The sequence below is a fragment of the Alosa pseudoharengus genome, unplaced genomic scaffold (genome assembly GCF_046254945.1).
Source record: "Alosa pseudoharengus isolate Yale_2024_CS ecotype anadromous, Long Island Sound unplaced genomic scaffold, YU_APseudo_1.1 YU_APseudo_1.1_scf_14, whole genome shotgun sequence".
Classification (NCBI taxonomy): Eukaryota; Metazoa; Chordata; class Actinopteri; order Clupeiformes; family Clupeidae; genus Alosa; species Alosa pseudoharengus.
Window position 1 is genome coordinate 13,670,215 of NW_027468609.1, and position 24,215 is coordinate 13,694,429.

The 24,215-nt window shown below is 39.1% G+C and overlaps 1 protein-coding gene across 1 annotated transcript in view; it reads right to left on the reverse strand.

Moving 5' to 3' along the window:
* Positions 1-16,098, reverse strand: part of LOC143122910 (voltage-gated potassium channel KCNC4-like) — a 157,099-nt gene extending 141,001 nt beyond the window's left edge. Inside the window, exon 1 of the mRNA XM_076283912.1 lies at positions 15,706-16,098. The gene's annotated coding sequence lies outside the window, so the exon portion shown is untranslated. The remainder of the gene's footprint in view (positions 1-15,705) is intronic.
* Between the last annotated feature and the right edge of the window lie 8,117 nt (positions 16,099-24,215).

A 24,215-nucleotide genomic window follows, 5' to 3' on the forward strand; every position in this document is an offset into this window, starting at 1 on the left:
TATTTTCCACTCTATAATCCATGTATCAAATGCCTCACCACACAAATGTATGTCAACCGGAAATAGCCTACACAGCTTTGCAGAGGTATACCAGCGTAACGCAGTAATTCTAGTTTTTAATTTGAGCACACCATTTCACTCACAGCTGTAATATAGGTGTACTATATAAACAAATATCTAAAACGCATCCCATTCCAAGTGCTGGAGTCTAAAAGGTCATAGTTTAACAGACTACATTTACTCTGAAAATGAGCTAACAAGCCGGACAATGTCACTTTTCACCCATGTTTATTATCCGACCACGTAATGTTATCCAAACTAAAATGTTCAACATTTCGGTAATACTTTACTTAACAGTATCGACATAAGAGTGACATGACACTTTCATGACACATTAACCCTAACCTTAATCTTAACCTTTAACCCTAACCCATACCCTAACCCTAATCCTAACCCTAACTTGTTGAATGACACTTAATAACAGAAGCGTTATGTCATAAACGTTTATGACTTGTTTATGACACGTTCATGACAGTGTCATGTCACTCTTATGTCAACACTGTCAAGTAAAGTGTAACCAACATTTCTTATACCCGAGGTTTATAACATTAATTATATTTTATTTTTCTCCTCCGTTTTCTGCACATTATACTGGCAGTTTTATTCCTCACTGACCTGCAGTCCGTCATAATAACTAGTGTGGCCGACTCAAAATATACGTATTTACAGTCATGCGTTTTAGAACCAATTATATCTAACCAATAGTACAGATATAAAAAAATCTCAGATCTTAACCTACATTAACATCTTATTTGTTTATATTGATTTCATTGAGTAACAACACTTTCATGAATGACTTTAAACTTCATGATTGATTTTAAACTGTTTGCAACATTGTATTATCTGTAAGTGTTCAGATAGCAGTTGGATCCAGAATGAATCAGACATCTTCATATCTCATGTCAAGGTCAGATGCTATCTCTGGTATCAATGCTTTCAATACATGTTTTAGTACTATTTTAATACTAAATCCACTGCATGTAGTGAAAAATAAAGATAATACATCAACAAATGTTTTCAGTATTTATTTGTAAACGGATTTCATTATCACTATACATAACACAAACAGCCCTTTTTGTTTACGACTAGTTGCCCCTAGAACTCTGACAAAAACACTAAAAAGACAGGGAGAGGAATTGAAATGGTCATTATAGGCTATCACAGCACGCAGAAGTGCAATCAACTCAGTTACAAAATGTATAAACATCCGCTGAAATGGTGTGTGAAATGGTAACGCTTATCAGATAACTAGCCAACCAATCGTTGGTAACTAGGTGGAACGAGGGAGAGAATATTATTGACGTATTGAATAATTGGAGCCCAGATGCAATTTTGTAATTTTCTAAATTCCTGATCCTCTGAATAAAAACAGAAAATTGCAAAAACAGTTTAAAGATGCAATTTTTTAATTTGTCAAGATGGGAAAAAAATAAAAAATTGGGTAACACTCCATAATAAGGTGCCATAATAAATAGCAAACTAGTAATTACCTAACCCTTTGTTAATATTTGTTAATTGTTACTAAAATATCTATTTGGCACAAGTTAATAGTTTTTTCATCATTAATTCAATATTAGTTGTTTGCATAAAATCTGTATGTTAATATTTTAACAAATCTATTAACTAATATTGTATTGCACTAATTAACAGTTATTTCTTACATCATTTAAATGTTAACTGTTTATTTACAAACTATATACTAATATAAAGTTAATGACATATTATTATTTATCTAGCTTTTCTGATTAGCTTTGTGGAGAATTTATGGAATTTATGGTTTATGGCTTTATGGTCTTGTGGGGTGTATAAGGCACACCTCTTCTTCCACTTCATCCTTATTGGATACCTTTGTGGTTGGCTGTCCTGTAATTGGTGACCCTGTCTAGTGTTTGAAAGTAGTGTACTCTTTGCCTTTGGAAGTACTATTTGGTTGCTGCTTGAATTTGGTGAAATTCAGGGGAGGGGTGTGGGTGTAACAGAGTTAGAAATATAGTTTAGTGTTTGTATGTGATTTTCGCCGTAATTAAGCAGCTTTTTTTAGATTGGTGTTTTGGAGCCCCCTTTGGAGAAACGCTACACTGCAGCTCTGATGCGTTTTGTCATTGTATTGTTGCCATAGCTGATCAGAAGCGGTATTTGCATTGGGTAGGTTGACTGTATAAAGCACTCTCCACTTTGTTTTAATTTTGTAACTGTAAAATGTTGTTTACGTTAAAAACTTCGATATACCACCTGTATTATATTACTTTACATGTATTGTTAGGATTTGGTAGCAATTCTAGCAACTCAGAGAACGTTTATTAATGTTTTCATTTTGACCAGGAGTTCATACACACCGAGTCTAACGTGACTAGCTGTAAACTCCGCTAGCAACTTTCCATGCATTCAGTGTAGTTTAGCTTAGTGCTCATGGAAAGTGCAATTCAGTCTAGCAGGAAATGAATGTACATTTAGTTTAGCATTATGTTTATGCATTACCTCCGTATGGTCTACGTCTGTGAGTGTTTAGTGAGTCTCAGAATATTAATAAACTCGTTCTGTGCACCTGAACATTCCATGTCGCATGTCTCCCTTGTTAGTAGGGCTGCATGACAGTGATGGTATAGGAATCATGCATGTACGGTAATAAAGCACATTCAACTACTGCTTTTTATTTTGCTTGTGCAGATGCTGTTTTATGTATGCCAGTGTCTGAAGGCATGTTTTGTTTGAACTTTTCCTAAAGGAATAAAAGTGATAAGCCAGTTTTGGTCTCAGTCCCTTCACTGTCTGACTAATAGTTATATATTACTAATATATTAATAAAGCTTAACCAACTTTATTATAAGGGTCCCCCATACTGATAGTTATATATTACTAATATATTAATTAAGCTTAACCAACTTTATTATAAGGGTCCCCCATACTGATAGTTATATATTACTAATATATTAATTAAGCTCAACCAACTTTATTATAAGGGGCCCCACACTTATAGCTATATACTACTAATATATTAATTAAGCTTAACCAACTTTATTGCAAGCGTTTCTGGCGCCGACAAGAGTGGCGGCATGTCAAGGTAGCTCCGTGTTTTTTTCTTGAATTTCCCCTTCGGGATCAATAAAGTATCTATCTGTCTATCTATTGTAAGGTTCATATTGGGATAGGCAGAAGCACAGTTTAATATCAATTAGTTAAATAATAATAAGTCATTAACTTTTCTATTAACATATAGTTTGTAAATAAACATTTTACATTTAAATGATGTAAGAAATAACTTAATTAGTGCCAAAAATACATTTAGTTAACTATTAACACATATTAATACAATATTAGTTAATAGATTTGCTAAAACATTAACATACATTTTTATTTGCAAACAACAAATATTTAATTGATGATGAAAAAACTATTAACTTGTGCCAAATAGATATGTTAGTAACAATTAACAAATATTAACAAAGGGTTAGGTAATTACTAGTTTGCTATTTATTATGGCACCTTATTATGGAGTGTTACCAAAAATTGGATATTTGAATCCATTTTTCTGTTTTTCCAAATGTCTTGTGTTTAGAAAATTGAACTGATAAGCGTTACACGGACCTGAAATGTTCCAAATTCTCAGACACAACCTTCTGTAAACACTTTCAACAGTTTGTATTGCTGGAGTAATGAAATGTTCCAAATTCTCGAGAGGAAGATTTAATTTCTCCATTTTATTTTCTCCATTTCTCAATTTGTTTTCTTGTTTTTTTCTTACCGACAGTACACAGTGACCATGATAAACAGAAAACTATGTGAAAAACAGGCAGATTTCTTCTTTAATCAGTCATGTGCTTTAAATCTGGAACTCAAAACAGATATATCACTATATATATCAGGAGTTTGGAGAGTAATTAGTCGATGAGTATTTTGTTTCCCCTGAGCATTCCTGTCCTGGTAGTAACTTCCATTGTTTTTTTTCAACGTTTCCAGCTGTGCGTAGGATAACTTTGGAGAGTGAGTGCATGGAGAGTCTGGAGAGAGTGACAAAAAGGGTAGACATCTTCAGAAACATTTCTGCTGGAAGGGAATCATGATAAAAAAAAACATTTTGTCCAGGGGCCTGGAGATACGGAAAGGAAGCTGAAACTGATCTCACTAAGAAAAGCAACCAAGCTAGTCAGACCACAAATCCTGTCAGTCCTGACAGAAGGACACAGGAAGTTTTGAAAAAGACAAGTGCCTGGTCGCTCACATTCATGGAAGTATCATCATAATAATTTCAGTCTCAACTAGTGCCCGCTGTGGTTATAGAACCACAAGGATGCTTGATAACTGTAAAGATGCTAGGATTTCTTGTGTAAGCAGACCCTCAAAATGCAAGTCCCATTTTTTCCTCAAAAATAATACCCTGGAAATCCAGAGTTCTCGCGAGAGCACAATGGAATTGTCTCTGCGAGACACTCTGGCAAAGAGCAATGATGCACGTTGCTTTTACCCCAACATTCCGGGGAACCAGCTAAACTGATGAAGACAGCGCTGCAACGTTGGAGGACAGTACACATTGGTCGTAGTGTTATCCGATTGCGTCAAAGTCTGAGATCATTCAGAGTAAACATGGTCTTGTTTTTGTTATCGGGGAACCGGCCCATAAGCTTTTGCAAGTGAGCTATAGTGTTGTGCTGAACTGTAAGACCGTTTTGCCAAATGATCTTAAAGTTTTAAGAATGTAATTTCTGTTTCAAGAAATGAGCCAAACCAATGGAGAAAAACTGTAATGTAAGGTTGGTTTAATGTCATGTTTTAAAATGAGAAGTATGTTTCAATAAATTACAGTACAAGTGAATTGCAGAGATACGGCAGGTATTCTAATGTCAGTTGGCATAATTATTTTGAAAATGTTCATGGTGAACTGATGCATACTCAAACAATGTTCACATAAGTGTTGCCTTAACAATGTAGGTCTAATGATTTTCTAATCATATTGTGTTGTTGAAATGTTTATTACCAATACCCCTAAAAGAATGCTGAATCTGAGCTGTTGTTTTTCTTCTTTCAAAAAGAGGGGGATGAAATATTTGTAGTTCAGGCATCTGAATAGACACCCATATTTGTATGGAACGCCACCTGGGTCCTTGGGGCATTTCAGACTTACCTTAGTTCCCACAGTGTAACGGTCGGACCTACCACGGTCATTTTATTCTCAATAAAGTTTATTTCTTTTAACTGTATAGCGACTTTATTGCTATTTCTCAAGGTGAGAATACGACAACCTGTACTTCATTTATGTACAATCATTTGCAAATATGTACTGAGACAGAGACATGTGCTAAGACATTTGCAGTTTGATGAAATGAATGAGAAATTCAATTCTGGAGGTTTGCCCATGTTATTTTGAAAATGTAATTTCTATTTCAAGAAACTAGATGTACCGCAGAGTGGTACAAAATATGACCGGCGCCCAGTCCAGCACATTTATTCCAGAAAAATAAGTCACGCTTGTCAAATTGTGTTCATTTCCTTCTTTGTTCCTTTTTTGTGTGTTTGTAATTGAGTGTCTGCAGAGTGTGTGGTTGTTTTTGTGTATATGTGTTTTGTGTGTGTTTGTGTGTGTGTGTGTTCGTGTGTTTGTGTATGTAGGTGTGTTTGTATGTGTGGGTGCATGTATGTGTTTATGTGTTTGTGTGCGTGTTTGTGCGTGTCGTGTGTGTGCATGTATGTGTGTGTGCATGTGTAGTGTGTGTGTGTTTTTTTTGTGCGTGTATGTGTGTGTGTGTGTGCGCATGTGTGTACATAAATAAAGCAAATCAGGTAACCACCTACTCTTTGCGATAAGTGCCATGGGATCTTTAACAACCATGGTGAGTCAGGACCTCAATTTAACATTCATGCAAAGGAAAACATCTCCTGCAGTACAGTGTCCCTGTCACCAAAAATATATTTTATACAACTCCACCCCCATCTTGCCTGTTCATAATTCTGAGAAATTCTTGAATTGTGTGCATGTGTGCGTGTTTATGTTTGTGTGTGTGTGTGTGTGTGTGTGTGTGTGTGTGCGTGCATGTGCTTGTGGGTGTGCCTGTGTATGTGCATGTGCATGCATGCGTACATTACAGTATGTCTACTGTGTGTGTATGTGTCATACGTATGATTACTGTGAATGTATGTGTATGTGTGTGAATATCTGTTTATGCACATGTGTGCATATGGAATGGGTTAATATGACCCCTGGAGGCAAACTGATGCAACAAATTGGTCATCCTAGGCCCTACGGTTCTCAAGACATTCACAGAAAACTCTGTTGGTGTACGGTCACTAAATGTACACATAAATTAATTTTTTGTATGGCCCCCCATGAACGAAAGTCCACGAAACGTGTCATACATTCGGAGGGTGTCATAATGATCCTACACTTTCAATTTCGTGCAGTTTTGACCATGTCAGCCAGAGATATTGTGATTACAACACCTAATTTTTTAATTTTTAATTTTTAACTAGGTGGCGCTATACATGAAATAAGTGATAATGGGATTGGTTGACATGGCCCCTTAAGACCAACATACAAAAAAAGGTGGTCCTCCTAGGCCCTACGGGTCTCGAGATATTCACAGAAAACTGTGTCCGGCCACCTACAGGCCAGTTGGTGTACAGTAACATAAATTAATTTATTGTATGGCTCCCCATGAACGGAATTCCACGAAACTTGGCGTGTATTCAGAGGGTGTCATAATGATTCTACACTTCCAATTTTGTGCAGTTTTGACCATGTTAGGTCACAGATACCTGCGATTACAACACCTGATTTTTTACTTTTTTGTTTTTAACTAGGTGGCGCTATACATGAAATAAGTGGTTATGGAATGGATTGACATGGCCCCTTAAGATCAACATACAAAAAAAGGTGGTCCTCCTAAACCCTACGGTTCTCGAGATATTCACAGAAAACTACCGGTCCAGTCCAGCGGGGGGGCTACAGATCAAAACGAAAAACAATGGTTCCATGCTATCCATGTGGGGCTACATGCCCACCAAGTTTCGTGTACCCCGGTCTGTCAGTGTCACGGGAATCCTTGACGGAAAATTGGCCAATGGAAAAAGAAAAAAAAAAAAGAAAAAAATAATAATCTGACTAAACCCGCTTCGCTGCGCGGCGGTCATAATGAGCCAAACCAGTGGAGAAAAACTGCATCAATAAATATTTTGGTTTGGTAAAATTACACCTGCTCTTCGTTATGCAATAATACAAAATACAATCATTTGAACCCTCTGACACGTTATTATTTCCCATCTAACAGAACTGGGGGGATATGAGGCACCATTTCAATAGCTAATAGCTCAATCAGCTAGTCCATAATATTATACCTAGCACACTATGGTGTCACTGCAATGCCTTCCTGCATTATTGATATTTAGGGTAGATTTATGGACAATTATCTAATTTAGTTTAAATGTCCAAATAGGGAAGACATCAGGGTTTCCGGTAATTACCGGACATTGGCCGGAAAAAAATGAAATGTCCGACAAAATTAAATCTCTCCGGTCAAATTGTCCGATTGAAATTGGCTAATAATCCCGTCCCCTAACGCAATCTGAATTTGAGAATAAGACTTAATATGTAGCCCTATATTATACGTCCTCTGGCTATATTTTTAAATGAACAGGCTCTACCGTTTGAAAGTTATTAAACAACACGCATAGCCTAACCTATGCTGCATTTCAAATAGCGCACGCTAAAACGTCCATGTTAAACAACGAACAAATGAGAGGCGGTTCAAACATGGCCAGGCCCAGGCACTAGCCTTAAACGTTTTTTCAGAGGCCAGACGCGATGGATGATGATAAATTGGTTTACGTCTGAAGCCTCAGATGTTAAAGGTGTTCGAGTCGTGACTCACTCGGATCTTTCACCCGTGTCTTTAAATTAACCCATGAGTCGCGAGTCTCTAGTATCATTAACTCGGATCAGTTGAGTCCTACTACAATTCAATCTAAAACGATAAACAGGGCCACACAAACCTCTTGCAACATTAGCTAGCCTCCTAGCCCTAGCCATCGTCTGCAAAAAATGTAACAATTTCGTAGGCAACCACAACTCCACAAATCAACTGCAACTGAGTGAGCAGGCAGTGCGAGATAACTGGTTAACTTCCCGCAGAGCCGGAAACATTGCAGACTCACAGACCATGGGACTCTGGGAGCGGCTGAGTAGCAATCCGGGTTAGTCAGATCAGCCGGCCGGTTAGGCTACGTTGAGTACGAGTCAGTCGAATCAGCCGGCTACGTTGTCATGAGTGGATCTGCGAGAGCGAGTAGCTCCTCCTCGAGGTGAAAAGCAATTCCACAACAAAAGCCATTTCTTTCACTTCTGAAATAACATTCAATGTTCTGCATGTAGCCTAGACATAATTCGATTTGGTGTATAGATGTAGTATATTAAAATGCAATTAGGTCGTGCACTGCACGCTCATGGAGCTGCTTGAGTAGCCTACCCGGGTCAGTCGAATCAGCTGGGCGGGCCGGTTAGGTTGTTATGAGTGCGAGTCAGCCGAATCAGCCGGCTACGTTGTCATGAGTGATCTTTAGAGTAACTCCTCGTCAAGGTGAAAAACAAATCCACAACAAAAGCCATGCTTTCACTTCTGAAATAACATATGTTCTGCATGCATAGCCTACTTTAAAATGCAATTAGGTCGCGAAGACAGTCCGAAACATTGCAAGCTCTGTATGGAGAGTAGGCTAGCCAGTCGGATCAGCCAAGCGGGCCGGTTACGTTGTTGTTATGAGTGCGAGTCAGCCGAATCAGCCGGCTACGTTGTCATGAGTGGATCTTTAGAGGAGCGAGTAACTCCTCGTCAAGGTTAAAAGAAAATCCACAACAAAAGCCATGCTTTCACTTCTGAAATAACATATATTCTGCACGCATAGCCTACTTTAAAATGCAATTAGGTCGCGAAGACAGTCCGAAACATTGCAAGCTCTGTATAGAGTTGCTTGAGTAGGCTAGCCTACCTGGGTGATTTAGATCAGCCGAGCGGACCGGTTACATTATGTTGTTATGAGTGCGAGTCAGTCGAATCAGCCGGCTACATTGTCATGAGTGGATCTGTAGACGAGCAAGTAGCCTAGTTTCTACTCGTGTCAAGGTGATAATAATATAGGCCTAATGAGAATAGTAGGCTAGTAGTAGTAGTAATAATAATAATAATAATGATAACAATAATAATAATGTATTCACTGCAGGGCATTTCTACGTTCCTGTTTCTATGTCTACATTGAAAGTCAATTGCTTAGGCTAGGTTAAGACAATAAATAAACAGTCTGCCTCAAACTGCTTTCTTTCCCGTGAGTGGGTGGAGGTTTTGATGCTATATTAGGCTATTTTATATTATATTATATGATATTATATTAGGCTACCTAACATGATATATATATATATATAGCTATGATTAATAGGCTAATAATATTAGTTGCCTAGTATTAGCTGCATATAATACCTATTAGAATAGATTCCTAGTAGCCTACTATTAGTATATAGTAGTGGTAATAAACATTGTAGCAGAGTAGCATTAGACCTAGGCAAATTTTCTGTTGTTAACAAAACAACAACAAATAATTAATTATTATAATATAGGCTACCCTCTCTGTCAATAAGATCAAAGTTTCTGAACATGAGCACCAAAAAGATGAACAATGTGTGGATGCACTTTGACCAGGAGAGCAAAACTCTTAGGCTAAATGCAAGTAGGCCTACTGCAAAAACCTGGTTTCAAATCATGGAGGATCCACATCCAACATGAGAAGGCACTTAACGAAATGAAGCACCCCACTGCACTGCTTGAACGTAGGACTGAATTTCTTTGCGATTTAGCAATACTGACTCAAGTGACTCAAGTGACTCGTTCAACCCGGATCAGTTTAGTGAGTGACTCAGAATAACCCGGATCCTTAAAAGGAATCGAGTTTGACAGGCCTATCAGATGTCCGGTCAACTCCACCACCATCGGATAAAAAGTGTCGGGCGTATATCTGTCGGAATCAGTGACATTGGAAGTGGAGTTGCGGGGGGTGCGGCCGCTCCAAGACACTGTCATTCGCCGTGTAGCCTACATTGGACATGCAAAGTGTTCTTTACCCAAAGCATACAGTAGGTTTATGCGTTCTCTGTCTATGATCTGCAGGGTTAGGGCCTCCTCGACGAGGCGATTACTGGTCCGCGGATAATTTCTGGCACAATTAAACGGTATCATTGAACCGCGGCCGAAAGAAAAAGAAACTAAAAATTTCCCAGAATAGGAAACATTTCTTAATTTATTGTTATCAAATAAAGAGGCATAGCATTAGGGGGTAGTGGTGTGAGCGCCCATTCTTGTGCACATCTGTGGAAGTTAAACAGTCACCACCAGTGTTGCCACAGTTACCTTGAAAAAGTAATCTGATTACTGATTACTGATTACTCCTTTAAAAAGTAACTTAGTTACTTTACTGATTACTTGATTTTAAAAGTAACTATGTTAGATTACAAGTTACCTTATTAGTTACTTTCAGCAGCTGCCGACAACACCCCCAACGCCTCAACATAAAAATGATAACCGGTTTTGCCAATACTCACTATACTGGAAGTGCATTTTAACAGCAATGTATAGCAGACATCCCAACCTAACCTACTTAGATACTGAAATTCAGATGTTTGTTCAATAATGTCTAAGTACACCAAATAAGGAAGGCCTATTGATAGAAATTGTTATAGTAAAATATGTAGATTTTTTTTCATGTAGCCTTGGCAACTAGCCATCTTGTAGCCTATAGGCCTGAGTAATATGCAAATGAAATTACACTTGTTAAACTCACCTCAACAAGTCTTTTGCAATCATTTAACCCGCCGTGAGCAATGCTAAAGTTGCTGTTACAAACAGTGCAGTGTGCAAGATTATCATTATGTTTTAATCTTTTGAGACAATTGGGTGCACTTTTGTGTAGTCTGATGTGAAATGGGTCTTAAATCTTCCTTTTTGAGGGGCACTGACGCTGCCATGACGCTTCTGTTCCTAGATACACTGACTGAACTGATTAATTATGTTTGGGAGAAAAGAGATATAAGCACTTACACTGAAAACGGATTGGTTGATTTAGCAAAACAGACCAGGATGCTCTCTGTCTTGGATGCGCTTCAGTCAGAAACGCACCACTCCTCTCTCTCCCCCTCTCCTTTGTGTGCGCATTAAGCTATGCACACGCGATTTGAAGCAAAGATTCTATCTTTGATTTGAAGTCCGGTCTGGCTTGCGTGCTCTTGTTCGCTCTAGGTTCCGGGAGATTTTATGTAATTTGCGGGCGTCAGGAAGCCGCTATCAATATGTGGGAGACTCCCAAAAGTTCGGGAGACTTGGGATGTCTAGCTAGACAGCACTTTGTCGCCAGCACAGAATGTACAATGTACCTTAATGTTGTCATGTTTAGCTGACACAAACTCAAAGTAATGACTGATGAAATGTGCATCTCTCTCTCTCTCCCTCCATTGTTGTTTTCGTTTGTGTCGCTGCACGTGAATTGTCCTCATGCTGAAAACGTGAGCATAGCCTACATGACATTAATCCCCAAGACAAGAAGAAAGCAAAGAATATATATTTTTATTAAGGAAAATGACAAAAATAGTAACGCACAGTAACTTAGATAAGTAACTTTAATCTGATTACTGGTTTGTAAATAGTAGCGCGTTAGATTACTCATTACTGAAAAAAGTGGTAAAAATAGACTAACGCGTTACTAAGTAACGCGTTACTGGCATCACTGGTCACCACTGAGATAACGTGGGTAGCAGCAACAAACAACGTAGCCTTTTTAAAACAACGAACGAAGCGGACTCTTGCTGTCCATGAAAAGATACTGGCTAGATCATGTTAGGCATGTTTAAGCAGGGTTGCCAACTCTCACGCATCTGGCGTGACACTCACGCTTTCAGCTCCAATCTCACGCTCTCACGCACACTCAAGAAATGTCACGCCAAATCCATTCTTTTTTTTTTGCAATCCGTTCATTTTTTGTTGATGACTAGACTAGCCCACAGCATTGTTTCTAAATGACAGGATACGAGTTTAAGGCATACATATGTCTAGACCAACAGCAGGTAGGTCTAATATCCGCCTACAACGTTCTCAGCGCAGTTTTCTCTGATTTTTGATTCGCTGACTAGGCTATTTTAATCCGGTCCGCGACACCTTCACGGAACACGCTGCTATTTAGACATGAGGCAGACCGACATAAAGTGTGGCCGCCCATTCTTCTCTAGGAAGTAGGCTACTCGCGAAGTAGCCTCACAGACATCACATGAAATAACTTTTTCTCATCTTTTATAAGGTGCTATAGCCATTTGCTGCTAAAAACGGTTCGCGAGAAAAATAAATTAACTTTCAAGAAATAATCATATTAGGCTACTATAGCTCTGCGCTCATTTCAATTCCTATAGGAGGAATATCTCACAAACTTTTCGTTCCACACATGACAAACCGTAAACCAGAATAAACAGCAGACCTTACCGAACACAAAGGTGTAATGCAATCCCCTGTACAATAAGCCGTTCCAGAGTATCCGGTTTTTAAATGGTAGCAAATTTCTATATGGTCTCCAATTTTGGGCTTTAAGTGTCTTAAAACTGAGCTGTGCTTAAATACCTACATATGTGTAAATATTAAAACCAGAGGATATATAGCTCATGGCTAAGAGTTTGTCGATGTAGCTATAATGATTTGTTTTCACAAAATGCTAAGCATGCATGTATTTAAGTGTCTTAAAAAAGTGTGCTTAATTGGTCAATGCATAATTTCATAACAGGCCAAATAGAAAATAAATGTTAAATGTTAAATATACTGTAGCCTAGACAAAATATTAAAATCAGATGATGTAGGATAGTATAGAGTTAGATAAAGTTGGATGGCTCCAGAACTCACACCAGTGGATTGGGTTTTAAAGGAGCCACACCACTTTTATGACACTATAGCTGTTCTGTTGACCTTTAGATTTGTTGCTACTGGGCATGAAGGGCAGGCCAATTATGAGTTCTGTCCAACATTGATGGTAGGTTTAGAAGAAAAGTCAGCACATTTTAATCATATTGCAATACCAATAACCGTGATCATTTTGGTCACGATTTTTCATCAAATGTTCATACTGTATCTCTAGTGGCTGGTAGATTTTGGAATCCACCAGCCGCAATGTTAGGTGGAAAAAAATATTTTAGGCTATTTCTATCCCTGATACATACGTACACTCATACACACATTCATAAGTCTCAATCTGTCCATTTCTTTCCACAAAACTCGCCAGAAGTCATCATTTAAGGGGTTATTTTTCAATTTTTTCTACTGAACTACTACCTTTTTCAGGTGGGCAGGGGGGCCCTTTTCATGTCTGTGCCCAGGGGCCCAGTGGCTCATAATCCTTCCATGCCACAGGGTTAAAACACTGGTCTTGTTTTCAAGTGCAATCAATAATTTAATTGTACATTTTGAAGAAACTTAAATCAGGGATTATACTGTACATAGCAAAAAAGTCAGGGGACAGACATTTTTTAAAATTAGGTTTAGGGAAAAATTTAACGCACACGCACTATGACTTCACAAAATCTCACTCCAGCCAAACACCCAAAGTTGGCAACCCTGTAATGGGGATATACAGGGCTTTTTATGCCTCGTCGAAGTTGATGTTTCATATAAACAACAATTCATGTTCATAGAAACAACAAGGTCACTAAAACATAATATATTTCATACCTGTGTTGCAGCATGTAGGCTAATGTTAGCAGAATTATAATGACATTCTAATGTCTGAAAGGCAAATGATTAGCTAGCCTATCGGCTACCTGAAAAGTTAAGGGCTGTATTTTGGGTCACCAGCGCATGGCGTAAAGTTCGTTATTCACCGGCGCGAAGTTGAATTCGTTATTTTGCACCTTTATTTTTTAAGCATTGCGCCCAGGGGTGTGGCAATTAACAACCTAGGGAGGGACCTGGCGCATTGTCTAAAAATCGCTATCATACACCACCTAAACCTGGTCAGAAGTCAATGGCGAGTTGTTCATATGCTATTTTAAGAGCGCATGTCAACAGTCATATTGGCAGGTGCACGCACCATCCTTCTATCATTCATTAACGCACACCAGCGCACGTCCATGCAAAGCATTACAAATTGCATGATTACAATGGTAAACATAATTAGAATAAAGATATTACGAAATACTGTACATCTCATGATGAGTAGTTATTCACCATCATTTGCAAATTGGTAATGACGGTTAAAAGTGATTAGGGGAGAGGCGAGAGACACGTATGGAGCACAGCTGAAGATGCACTGTCACGAGATATAAGCAACTCCTCTGCAGGATAAATGTTGTTTTATTCAGTCATTTGAGCAACATTAGGGTAAGTGTTGCTTTTTCCAGCCTATGTTTTCGATGGTAACCCATTGTCAGTCAATAGTGAAAGTAACTGCATATAACTGTCTTGTCGTTGACTGACTCCTTGGTGAAGTTAGTTTCACTTTGCCAATGAGTTCAAATAATAGACGAGTGCAAATGCGTGAAGGCTATGCTAGGTTTTAGTAAAGCATGGTTTAAGAATGACTATTCCATACGGTCTCGCAAGCAGCCTCCTTCAAATGCGCCGTTGAATGCCAAAATACCGATGCATTTATTTGACATATCGCGCGTTGCGCCGTTAAAGGGAATGACAGATGTCATTCTCATTGGTTTAAAATGATGTTACGCCCCAAACACACCCATATGACTGATTAAAAGACCTAGGAACACCTTGTTACGCCATGCGCTCCACTTTTGAGAACGAAACCCCTCCCAATGTGAACTGGACATCCTACTAAATTTGAATAGACTTTTGACGAGTGACGATGCACTTTAGAATGTCATGATAGGGCCCTAAGTGTTCAAACTAGCATTTACAGTGTTCTATTTGATGGTGTATTGGCCCTGACTAAGTTCGTGTGATATATAAACCACAATCCTTGTTGATACAAGTACCAATGTTCGTCTAGAAAGTTTTTATTCACATTAAGATTTTCGCCATCTTTGTCAATAATTTTCGCTGATTCAAGTTTCAAACTATGACTGAACGGCCTTTCCACCAATCAGAGGCATCACTGTGGGATTGTGGGATTGTTCAGGATTGTGGGTAATGAAGTACTAATCCAAGACATCGCGAATAAAAGACATTTATCTCAAAACAAGGTTAGTGCCCCGTGAACTTTTGGCGTCTATATGAGCATACACAATCGCTTAGTACAGCCGTAGCTGGTTTTGAGTCTACCATGTGCAGTTAAGTTTGTATGGCTTATACCCGAATTGTCAATGGAGAAATTGCATTGAATTCTTACTTCCGGAAACTCCTGTGGGCGGGACTGTGATGCTCTATAGAGAATGAATGGGGAAATTAGTTTGACGCTGTCGTAGGGAAACTCCTGTGCGGGCCAGATGCTATATAGGCTACCACAGACATGTTTTGAGGGGCCACCCAAAATAAGGTGCGGGCAGTAGTTTGGGGACTACAGTTTTAAACCTGTTTAAAAAAAAAAAACCTTAGGTGTAACCACTGCATTCAGGATTTGTTTAGGTTTATAATTTCGTCATATGATCTGCAAAACTGTTGAACAGATCAACATTAAAGGATGTTATTTTACCTTCTTATGGTCCAAAATACACTGTCCAGACACGATGGATCTGCTCGAGCCAATTCATATGCCAAGTTACTCTGGTTTCCAGGCTAGTAGGCCTATACTGCAGTAGGCTATACTGCTTGTTTCCTTGCCACTATTGCCAAACGTTGGACTCGTCGGACTCGTAGGACAAACATAGGCTACACGATCTGCAAGACTCAGTCACCGATTTAGTCAATGCCAGCTACCCCTTAACTTTTACTTAGGTTCCTTCTTAACTAAAGTCTAAAGTCAAAAATCTAAAAGATTGAATAGCTTAGGCCTACATATTCACCGTACTTCCTTTCCCCCAAGAATGAAATGTGCGCACTTGGCGGCCGCAGATGTTTTGGATCAACCGCATCTGCTTAGCCCACTCACACAGTGACAGTCCCTCGACCCCTCCCCTAGTCCATACGCCAGACCCCCTGATTTTGGTCCATTGAGGTTAGCTTTTTACTAAGATACGATGCATCGTAATGTGAGTTGTAGGCCTAATGTGAAATGTTCTGGGCGTGGTCATTTGGGCTGGCTATTCGAGGGGAATATGCAACAATTTGACAATTTGCGTAGCTATTTCAAATACAGACAGCTGATAACCTGATACAGAAACACTGGATAAATTCAGGATACAAAATATTTTTGTTTTTCATATTTTTCTGGAAAACGTTTTGACCTATCATAGGCTACTGCTTAGAAACAGTTGTCTTTGTAGCAGGCTATAACTTTGCAGCTTTCTAGCTCAGGTCTTTATATGTCTATAATTGTCTTAGGGGTAGGCTAAGAATTTTAGTTTAAAACATTCGAGAGTTATTCATTAAGAAATAACTCACTTGGTCACTCCCTCATAATATAACTTGGTAGCCTACCTGAAGAGGCGCCTTTCATGCAAGTCAAAGGAAGAATGATGGTGGATATAATAGTTTACCCTAAAGTTTCAGCTTTACTCCTATACACTGGAGGGTTTTTTATAGAGGAGGTTGTTCATCATACATATATTAATATATAATATGGAAAATAATACAATTCTAGAACATAACATGGGTTTTCAGCAAGTTTTTGAAGACATTCTCAAAAATCCAGAATATATGAATATATAACATATGTCGCCAAAATGAAAAACAAAAAGAATTGTGAACCTGACTTGATATAGTGCCAAGGTTGTATGCACATTATTGCATATTCCAGTAGCGTAGATAATGGATCAGTTACATATTTATAAATACAATTTCAGAAAACTTGCGATACCAAAAATATTATATAGCCTATATAATTGTATTTCTCACAGAATCATCAGCATTATCACAACAATAGCCTTCTCATCCTTTACCACAACACCACATTATCAGTTTACTCTTTAGCTTTTTTTTCAGTCTTTTTATCCTGCTTATGCCTATAGTCTTCTAAGTGTTAGACTCATAGACTGTATATATAGAACTCTATATATACAGTCTATGGTTAGACTAGTCTAAGTTCAGCACAAAGTAATGGGTCTGCAAGGTCAGTTAATCTTTATATTACACTGTTTGCCTTTATATTCGTAAAATGTTTGTGGGCAGTAACTTTCATCCCCAAGATGTTAATCACTCATTTAACAAAACAATGGTTCATAGTAGTCTACTTAACCGGGATAAGTTGTTTGACAGCCAAACTCAAAATGTATTATGCCCACACTGGCATAGGAGGTGGAGGGTAATTGTGTTAAATTAAATGAAATTAAATTGACTTAGGGGCAAGTCATTTTAGTTAAAACATTCCAAAATGATATTGCCACAGAATTTGAAATAAATAAGAAAGAAAGAAATAACTCACTTGGTTACTCACTCATAATACAACTTTGTACCTGAAGAGTTGCTGTTTCAAATATATACAAGTCAATGGAAGTCTGGTGGTGGATGTAATGGCTTGTTCAGGACAAATACCACATTACCTCTTTAACATACCACAGTCTACAGTACCCTCCAGAATGGCACCTCTGCTAAAGTTGACTAAAAACAGGAATATAAAATCATCTTTTGGAAATTTATCTTAATGCCTTAAGTAAAAAATTAGGAAATATCCAACCTTTAAGGACACCAATTTTCTTTGTGAATGAATAATGTATTATAAATAAATAAATGTTCCTCCTTAAAACCCCTGGTCATAAGTATTGGCACCCCTATGTCAATTTCTATAGAGGCAGGCAGATTTTTATTTTTAAAGGCCAGTTATTTCATGGATCGATCCAGGATACATCCTGATAAAGTTCCTTTGGCCTTTGGAATTAAAATAGCCCCACATCATCACATACGTACCCTCCACCATACCTAGAGATTGGCATGGTTTTATTTCAGTTAGCCTATTAGCTGGTTTGATTTGCATTGAGCTCAATGAGCATAAAAACTAGATGTACCGCATAGCGGTACAAAATATGACCGCCGCTCAGTCCTGTACATACGTTCCGCAAAAATAAATCACACTTCAATTTGTCTCCATCTTTTACTCCATCCCCCACTCTTGAAACTTTTGTGTATGCTTGTTTGGCATGCCTGAGTGTGTGTGTGCGGCTGCACAGAAAGTAGCCTACTGGTGCTGAAAAGGTGAATAGATTGTAGAATAGCCAAAGAAGATGTAGCATTGTTATAAAACCTTTAAAATCTCTAAACAATCACAAGTAGGGCAGTTCATCACAGTTCATCCATTGCAACTGGATTGATGAAAGGTCACTTACACCTGTAGGCTACATTGTATTTGGGAAAAGCAAAAGGTATCAGCATAATGTTATTTATTTATTTATTTATTTATAAACAAAAACATCTCTGTCAGTTCCATGCCGTTTTCAACAGCTTTCAAAAACAAAGGTCATTTTTGGATGGATGGATTTTTTGTGAATGTTTCTTCTTCTACATAAGATTTTAGTCATCTTTAGTTCATGTGATACTTTATTGTCAATGCACAAATTAAGTAACAGTAGTCTGAAACGTTATTGTTAATGCACAAATTAAGTAACAGTAGTCTAACCAGTGGTGCAAATAACTGACATGTCCAAATGGGCCTTGATGAAATGCGTCGCTAGACTGTTCATACACATTTTAACGGGCCAAAGATGAAGAGCTGTTGTCCGTTATTGTTCGTGCAAAAATAGGCTGATTCATGTTCCCTTGCATTGTGTAACTGAGGTCCATGGCTAGTCTGGCTTTCATCAGACCAAGCTCAATCTTTTAAGAAATCAAAAAATAAATAGCGGGCAGATCAGGCTGGGTTCACCCAGCCTAGTCCATAGGCACCCGATATTGTTTAATTTTCTGATTGAGATATCCACGCTCTGGCTATTCTAAATGCAAAAATGCATCAGGGAGTTATGCCAAAACTGTAACTAACAAACTAGATCCTAATAGAAAGCTGTTAGCTTCCCTAAGCTACAGGTAGGCTTATAAGGTAGGCCTATTTACAACATAAATTGTCAATAGGCTATGCTGGCGACACAAATAAAATCTCCTTTGGAAACCAATGGCTTACGCCTTACAGTATCAAGCGGACTTAAACTGCCATATCGTGGCGAAAAGTTGTAATAAAATTCACGCAGCTCCATGAGTCAAGGAAAGCGCGAATGAAGTAGCCACTTCTAAATGGGACCCACTACACAGTAGCTTAAGGTGTGTTGCTAAAGCAGCCATAATGAAATGAAGGTGTCATTGTTTGGATACTTCACACACACGTGCTTTTTAATTTCACAGACTACAACTACCAAGCTGGAATCAAAGCACATCGATTTCCCTCTCACACCCTGCACGCACTTAAAACAAATAAACAGGCGTCTCAGTCTCACGCATGTATAGGCAAAACTGTATCAGACCGGTGTAACGTTGGTAAATCTTCCATTGCACAGAATGATTTTTGTAGCACGTGCAACAAATGACAATCGAAAGATACAATTACAGTGCTGCTATCAATTTGCTTGGTATAACCGCATTTATAGTTTTCTACAAATGCAATCAATCAAATTGGCCTACATCACTCAACCAACGCTAACGGTAACATTATTGTACATAGGTCCTTATTGATATTATAAGATTAACGTACCTGCAGTAAAAACCAAGCATGTCCGATAAACATTCTCAGATTTATTTCGGCTTCAAGAAGAAATGGGAATTACATTTCATGTGAACATTGTCCTATCCTTATTAGACGTTCTCTGTGGTAAACTACAGTCCTTGTAGGAAGCGTCCATTGTTTTTCCAACCCACTTTTAACTTCCAACAAAATTACGTCTCACTGCAACGATGCGCCATCTAGTGGACAAACGACTACTTATCGCCAATACTGGAAATGCAGCCATGATGATGATGATGAATATTTGGCTTTCTTTCAATCCTACTGAATTTGTAATTATGTATCGGCCGTTCTAATACCGATAGTATGTGGGTGCCTGTGTGTGTGTGAATGTGTATATATGTGCACCGCCATCTACAGGCCAATGAGTGTACAGTCACTAAATGTACACATTACCTAATTTTGTTTAGACCCCCCCATGGATGAAATTCTACGAAACTTGGCATACCCCCAGAGAATGTCAGGTCAATCATACACATAAAATTTGGTGCAGTTCTGAACATCTTAACTGAAGATAGGGGCGATTAAAGCAGAATAATATTGCATTTTCATTTTTTACCGGGGGGGGGGGGTGCAAATCACAAATGAGTGATTATGGGCCAGGTTGATGTGGGCCCTTGAGACCAACATACCATAAAAGATTCTTCATCCTCAGTGCCACTGTTCAGGTAGTTATTTAGGAAAAACTGCTTTTTTTGCGGTTCGGGGGGCCCAGCACGGGGGGGGAGTGGCCCCCGGGGACGAAACGAAATTTTTCCGTAAAAGTCTAGTGGGGCTACATACCCACCAAATTTCATGTGCACCGGTGTTTCGGTGTCCCGGGTATCGTTGACCAAAAATTCAGGAAGTAGATGACGGGAAAAAAAAAAAAAAAAAACTTTGACAATCCCTATATGACCGCTTCGCTAGCTTCGCTAGCGGCGGTCATAATAATGTACCCAAACAAACTGATCCTTGGAGAAAACACTCCGAGCCAGGTGTGAAAGCACCCTTTTATTAGGTGGTCCTTATTTGAAAGGCACCCAGTATGTGACCTTACTCACACAATCATACAGCAAAGCCTTGATGATGTTTTTCTAAACAAAGTTCGGGAGGAGCCCTTAGGGATGATTGACAGCAATTAACTCACCGTCTCCCCTGCTGCCCAAACGTGCTGCGTCTACACTGTACCAGTCTCCCCTGGTGCCCAAACGTGCTGCGTCTACACTGTACCAGTCTCCCCTGGTTGTTGCCCTGCCACTGCTGTTCTTCTGCTTTATGAACTCACCCAGTGGGGGCCCATGTAATATTTTAAAAATGAGACGGGCATCTAGAAAGTGTAGAGAACTATCAAAAACTAGATGTACCGCATAGCGGTACAAAATATGACCGCCGATCAGTCCTGTCCATTCCGCGAAAATAAATCATATTAATGAATTTGTCTCCATCTTCTACTCCATCCCCCACTCTTGAAACTTTTGTGTATGCTTGTTTGGAATGTGTGTTTGCACACATTCCGCACACAAAGTAGCCTACTGGCGCTGCAAAGGTGAATAGATTTGTTTCTGGGCCAAAAAATTTGTAGCATTGTTATAAAACCTTTAAAATCTCTAAACAATCAAAGTAGGGCAGTTCATCACAGTCCATCCATTGCAACTGGACTGATGAAAGGTACACCTGTAGGCTACATTATATTTGGGAAAAGCAGAAGGTAGCAGCATAATGTATTTATTTATTTATTATTAAACAAAACAATCCCTGTCAGTTCCATGCAGTTTTCAACAGCTATCAAGAAGAGAGGTCATGTCATGGATTTTTGTGAATGTTTCTTCTTCTACATATGCATACATTTAGTCATCTAGTTCAAATGATATTCAGCTTTATTGTCAATGCACAAATTAAATACCAGTAGTCTAAAACAAAATGCCGTTTTACCCAGTGGTGCAAATAACTGACATGTCCAAAAGGGCCTTCATGAAATGCGTTGCGAGACTGTTCATACACATTTTAATGGGCAAAGTTGAAGAGCTGTCCGTTATTGTTTGTGCAAATAATATGCTGATTCATGTTTCCTTGCATTTTGCAACTATGAGGTCCATGGTTAAGCTCAATCTTTTGACTTTCACCCAGCCTAGTCCATGGTATGCGCCCGATAGAAATATTGTTTAATTTTGCAATTGAGATATCCACGCACTGGCGCCCCCCCTGCGACGTGTTCGCCCCCCGGTTTCAGAGCTAAATGCAAAAATGCATAGAGGGAGTTATGACAAAACCGTGACTGTTAACAAACTATAAGCTATATAAGGTAGGCCCTATGCTAGGCCTATTACACAACACTTGTCACTAGGCTATGCTAGCGACCCAAATAAAATCTCCTTTGGAACCAATGGCTTACACCTTACAGTATCAAGCTGCCACCTCTTGGCGAATCACGGAAAGGGCGAATGAAGTGGACACTTCTAAATGGAACCCAACCCACTGTACAGTAGCTCAAGGTCTGTGGCTAAAGCAGCCATAATGAAAGCGTTATCATTGTTTGGATACTTCACACACACGTGTTTTTTAATCGCATAGACTAACTACCAAGCTGGAATCACATCGACTCCCCTCTCACACCCTAAACACGCACTTCGAACAAACAAAAAGCGCCTCAGTCTCACGGAATAGCCATAGGCAAAACTGTATCTGACCGGTTAGTGGGGCAGATAACTGTAACAATCGTTCAATTCTGGTAACAAGCGTAAAAATTGGTATGTTTTTCCCTCTGAGGCCATTTATTTGAAAAATAAAGTTAGCCACGTGAATTTTCAAAATGGCGGCAATTTTCCAAGATGGCCGCCATTTTTGCCATTGGAGAAACCTATTTTGCCCCAGAATTTTAGCCATGGGACATATTTCAATGTTTTTATTAATGAATCCTATATTTCAGACCTTGGGAACATCACAAAAATATATATGAGTGTGATTTTAGAGTATTTCATGCCCCTTTCTAGCAAATAATATGAAAAAAAGGCACAAAACGTGAAATAATTTCAGAAAAAATATTTAATTTTAAGTATGGTGAAGTAATAGAAAATATGGTATATATGTTTGAACTATTATGTTTTCTGAGGCATCTAAGGATAAAGTTACTAGTCCAGGAATTTACAGCTGCATAGAGCTGTACAGGTAAGACCAAACTGATAGCATTTGCATCTTCCTCTGCATTCCGTTTTGCATCCACATTTGGTCAGCTGCTGACAGCTCTGTACAATCGGGGATAGCTCTGTCCAGTAGATCTGCCAATTATCACCATCCTTGGTCCATCCCCACCCAGAAGGACACTCTGTTTGTGGCTGGCATACTGTTGCCTCACTCCAAATGCAGCCTGCCTGGTAAGCTGAACGTTTTACATGCTGCAGTAGTGCTGCTTGTGTAGGGGGAATGGCTTCGTATGGCCTCTGCTTTCTAGCAAACAAGTCCAACCTGGCATCATCAACTGTTGCTACTTCACTTGATCTATCATACATCATAATGACAAACTTTTCTAAAGGCTTCAGGTCACTGTCTTCTAATCTTATAGGATACTGGCTGAGTTTGTTAAAGATTTCAGAAGCCTCATCACAAACATTCCAGGTTTGCCAAGCGGTCTTCTTGCCTTTACCACGGAAGGCTGAAACAACATCACACCCTGTAAAGGCATGGAAGAAAAGGATTCCTCTGCTCCTCTCCCATCCAATACATTGATAGAGGTCATGCACAGAGATCCACCTTATATTCCCTCCTTGGCCAAAAGCAACCCACAGTTGTTGCAGACCTGCCTCCTTAAGTACTGGCAGAGCATTGACTGCTATGACAAGAACATCAGTATCGTTGGCTTTGATCATGAGGGTTTTGCTGCCTTGTTTTGCTGCATGCATGGCGTGGACAAAGATTCTAGTGTCAGCCTCCTCATGAGTACATGGACTAATTTCATCCAGGCTGATGGACGTGTTGCTCAGAGCTTGATTCTCTTTGGTCACTATTACTACATTTGGTGTAAATATTTCAACTACTTTAACAGCAAGGAAGTGAAACAGCTCAGTTTTGTTGTCATTATTTCTGAGGAAGTTCTGCCAATTTGTAGGTACTTTACCATTGCTGGTCACTTTCCTCCTGGCTCCATGTCCTCTCTTTGACCTGGCCTCTGCTTTTAGGCTTGATTGCTGGTATACATCAAAAACGATGTCTGTTCTTTTGTATTTAAGAGAAAATGCATTTATCTTTGGGAGAAACTCAAATAACGCATAGTCACCAAACGTCTTTGAGCTCCGTGGAGGCAAACTGTTGATGAGTGCTGAGCCATCAATAATGGCTGTTTGTACTTCAGGTTCAGCATCAGCAGGGGCGGAGCTACGTGGTGGCCAGGGGGGGCCACGGCCACCACTGGTCAAAGCTTGGCCACC